Source organism: Sycon ciliatum, chromosome 1 (assembly GCF_964019385.1).
Source record: "Sycon ciliatum chromosome 1, ocSycCili1.1, whole genome shotgun sequence".
NCBI classification, from domain to species: Eukaryota; Metazoa; Porifera; class Calcarea; order Leucosolenida; family Sycettidae; genus Sycon; species Sycon ciliatum.
Window position 1 is genome coordinate 71,676,488 of NC_088643.1, and position 5,024 is coordinate 71,681,511.

Genomic DNA, 5,024 nt, shown 5'->3' on the forward strand with positions numbered 1-5,024 from the left:
CTATAAATTCTGAACCAAAGTTATGCGTAATCCTGGTCCAAAACTTGAAAGCTCCAAAATGTACCGTGCATGTTGATGAAATCACAAGCAGGTTGGTTTGGCTGTGAAATACATCAAGTCTCCAGAAAAAAACAGTTGTCCGCGGGATTTTCTGAATTCTGCAATCCGCGGAATTCACGGGAGACAGAACTAACTAACCAGTTGGGGGTGAGAATTGGGGGAAGAGTGTGAGTGTGGTGACAGATTCTGTCTGTTTGCATTAGTTGGGTTTTTGTATCTGGCTGCTCAAATTCTCTGCATAATAATATTATTCTGTTCTTCCCTGATTTTCTGATTGTGATAATTCCAACTGAACGATATCACAAGAAAACGTTCCATTTTATACTGTTCATATTATTATTGGGGAAGAGTGTGTTGCTCCCTACATGGGAGCTCGCGGTTTTCCTGCCGACTTGAATTCTCACTTGACTGACTCACGACTGCCATCAAGAGTACATACCCCCCCCCCCCCCCCCCAGAGTGTGCAACTCCACTATGGGTGCTGTCCCGACAGAATTTCAAGTTGACGTCATTTTGATGATGCAATGCGCACTGTACACGGACGAATCAGACGAATCCGGAACCTGTGGTTGACTGAAGCCGATCGATCCGGTACAAATATTGCAAATAAAAACGTGTGATGCGTTGACACCCGTACACATGTTGTAAATCACTGGTGCAAGGAGCATTGCGTCATAAATAATGACGTCAACTTGAAATTCTGTCGGGACAGCAGGGTATGTGGGAGTTGCACACTCTGGGGGGTTATGTACTCTTGCTGCCATCCAGAGCACATGAGAAGTCCATCGAACCGTCCACTCGGCAAACCTGCAAGAAAGCACCACTCCCTGCTCAATACATAGTGTTTCGGGGAATTCACCCCTCATCAGTTGAGCTTGAGTAGGCTGAGGAAGATTGTGCCTGAAGAGCACCACTTATATAGTGCTGTCCAGGCACAAACATCACCAGGGATACAAACTTACAGAGACGCTCCGTTTCCAGCGCGACAAACACCTCGTGAACACAAGATAGCAGCGTGAGTCAGTGTCGCTCATGCACGGGGCGGAGGTACATTGAAAAAATAAAGGGCCGTGCTTGTATTAGAGATAATACGGTATCCATTTACTTTGGAGAACCCTACAAGTTATTATGGACGAAAGAATGTCTACACAGTTTTGCGATCAGTCGCTTGTAAAACGATATTGTGCACACGGCGGCTATGCCAGCTTTCAAGTTTGTCATAATTATACCCTGAGACGATCCACTTTCTTGTGAAGTCAGTCCAGAGTGAGGTTACAGCTTGGCTAGCTATGCTCCTGGCTGAGGCTGATTCCAGGGCCATAGGTGGCTTAGCTGGTGTGGTTGTCAAGTACTCTTTGCGGCTGCCGTGCCTGGAGTGGAGAGTGCAGTACGCATTGTCACCGTGGCCGCTTCAGGGTTGCATACCCTGTCTGCAGTGGCTCTGCAGAACAGGACAAGTGTGTCCTGCGCATACCGGTATGTACTTGTAAATGCTTGATGTGTGCACCAGAGAGTACTTTTTACTCGTGTTTTTAGTACTCCCTAGTAGGCACCATTGCCTTTGGGTTATCCGTATTGTCATAATGTTAAAGGGGAAGTATACCCTAAAATCAAATTTTCACCAGTTGTAGTCTTCGGGGTGCTGAGTCGAATGGTCTTGGTCCGAGGAAGCTGCGACGCTCCCTTCCTACTTGAATCCCAATCGAACTCGCGCACTTCCACCGAAACTGGGTGACTGCGCCCTACTAGATGGGGATTTGTATGCAAAATGTCACTAAAAGCGCCATTTCGTTCTTATAAAAGCACGGATGACCGCGATTGGCCCATATGTTGTAGTCTTTTGGACGCTGAGTCGACTGGTTTTGGTCCGAAAAGGCTGCGATGCAGCGTTCCTCCTTTATTCCCAATCGAACATGGTTGAAGAAGCGGTCACGTGGTCCTTGTTGCCCAAATCACCTGGTCACCGCGCCAGCAGGCGACAACTTTCACACCAAGGTTCAACTCGAGCGACAGGACTGCACCCAAAAAAGGTCAAACAGGCTAGTAAGTTGTACCCTGCAGGCACGGTGACCAGGCGACTGGTGTACGCAGGAGCACGTGACCGTTTGTTCAACTATGTTCGATTGGGAATAAAGGAGGAACGCTGCATCGCAGCCTTTTCGGACCAAAACCAGTCGACTCAGCGTCCAAACGACTACAACATATGGGCCAATCGCGGTCATCCGTGCTTTTATAAGAACGAAATGGCGCTTTTAGTGACATTTTGCATACAAATCCCCATCTAGTAGGGCGCAGTCACCCAGTTTCGGTGGAAGTGCGCGAGTTCGATTGGGATTCAAGTAGGAAGGGAGCGTCTCAGCTTCCTCGGACCAAGACCATTCGACTCAGCACCCCGAAAGACTACAACTGGTGAAAATTTGATTTTAGGGTATACTTCCCCTTTAATAGTGAGGTTCTGATCTATGTAACTGACACGTAGAGAAATCATGCCGAGAACAGGTATCCGGGCTAGAATCTACGGCTTCGCGTGTTTTGGGTTCAAATTTCTATGCGGAGGTGCGGTTCTCTACGTTGTGGCACGCGCAAAGTGCATACAGATCTGCTGCGTATTATTCGAATTAGTGACAAAGCTGCCAACTTAGGAACGGAAAATTCCCAACACACATTCCAAGTGTTTTCTTTGCGTTAACGTAGAGCAGAACAATATTCCCCTTACGGGAGTACCCGGGATTCGTCACGTTCCCGTAACGTAGCAGAGCGCCACGATGATACAATAGGGAGGTTTCGCTCTACGTAACTACGTATGAAAATAACGTAGGTACTGCACATAATTTTCATACGTGAAAATCAGAGCTGTTGGGTTTCGCTCTACGTGATTTCTCCACGACTGTTAAACATGCCTTGTTGCTTAGGAGACGCGTTGGCTGCATGCGCCCACCGCATGCACCATGAACCGAAACCGCGTTTAACATTTAATTTTGCATGTGGTGTGCGGTGTGTGTACCTTGTGTTTCGCGCGGCTTGAACGTTGCCATGGATAAATCCGGAAAATGCGAAAAATATTTCAAAAAGTCCTACGGAGAACCCAACGTAGGAAAGAGCTTTCCTGCGAAAATCCACAGAGAGATTTACGTATGAAAGTTGCCCTCGCTCCCCGGCGCGTGCGACATACGGATTTTCATACGTAATTACGTAGAGCGAAACCTCCCTAATAACTAGTATGGTATTGTGAGTATGCTTGTGTTCTAGGACAAACCCGGTTTTGTCTGAGCTGCTTGAGCCTGATTCGGATCATGGCATTGAAGCACCCGTGCAAAGTGCTCTGCCTGTGCACACCGTAAGCTGTGATTCAGACTACTTGTAAGTAGCTCGTTGTTGCATGCATTATGGCCGTACTTGATTTCAACAGAACGTGGGAGTTGATCCTGCGAGTATAATGCTGCTGTACATTTCTGGTGTGCATTTCCCAATGCGGCCGTTGGAAAGGTTGTGACATGAGTGCGGTCTATATCATACAACCTTGCCTTTTGCCACATTACCTTTCCAGCTTCACCTCAAGCACACTGGAAATATTTGTTTAAAACACGTCAGTGCGGTTACTGGGATCCTGGAGATTCGTCTGCACCTCACCTCACGTCCGCGTATGTCGTCTTTGTACGTGTATGTACGTAACAGCTGCTCGAGGCAACATGCTGCAGATGGCCTGTGTGGTCAGAAATTGCATATGCTGATGTGCAGGCAACTGCATAGTCCATGCTTGCAAAAGCAGCAAAACATACATGTCCAATTGCATATCCATTCCACAATCTTTGCTAGGTTGCAGAGACAAAAGCAAACTCCTAGCCATAGGTACGTGTTGATTTTCTACCGAGCCATTCTACTTATGCCTGCTGTTGTTTCCAAGTCTGTCTGTCGCTGTCCTTCGTTCGGGACTTCTTTGTGGATTCTGACTTGTCTTGACAATCCATTTCTGGCCATTCACTTCTGTTTGTTGTTAGGAGCGGAGTCTCAGCGGACGTAAGATTTCAGCTTGGTTTGGGGTTTGGTGTGTTTGCATACTTAAAGGGGAAGTTAAGGCAAAAATTAAAATTTCACCAGTTGTAGTCTTCGGGGTGCTGAGTCGAATGGTCTTGGTCCGAGAAAGCTGAGACGCTCCCTTCCTACTTGAATCCCAATCGAACTCGCGCACTTCCACCGAAACTGGGTGACTGCGCCCTACTAGATGGGGATTTGTATGCAAAATGTCACTAAAAGCGCCATTTCGTTCTTATAAAAGCACGGATGACCGCGATTGGCCCATATGTTGTAGTCTTTTGGACGCTGAGTCGACTGGTTTTGGTCCGAAAAGGCTGCGATGCAGCGTTCCTCCTTTATTCCCAATCGAACATGGTTGAACAAGCGGTCACGTGCTCCTGGGTGCCCAAATCACCTGGTCACCACGCCAGCAGGCGACAACTTTCACACCAAGGTTCAACTCGAGTGACAGGACTGCACCCAAAAAAGGTCAAACAGGCTAGTAAGTTGTACCCTGCAGGCACGGTGACCAGGTGACTGGTGTACGCAGGAGCACGTGACCGCTTGTTCAACCATGTTCGATTGGGAATAAAGGAGGAACGCTGCATCGCAGCCTTTTCGGACCAAAACCAGTCGACTCAGCGTCCAAAAGACTACAACATATGGGCCAATCGCGGTCATCCGTGCTTTTATAAGAACGAAATGGCGCTTTTAGTGACATTTTGCATACAAATCCCCATCTAGTAGGGCGCAGTCACCCAGTTTCGGTGGAAGTGCGCGAGTTCGATTGGGATTCAAGTAGGAAGGGAGCATCTCAGCTTCCTCGGACCAAGACCATTCGACTCAGCACCCTGAAGACTACAACTGGTGAAATTTGGATTTTTGCCTTAACTTCCCCTTTAAGCTTGAGGTGCGGAGTTCCTTGTAAAATCCACACAGAAGCCCCGGAC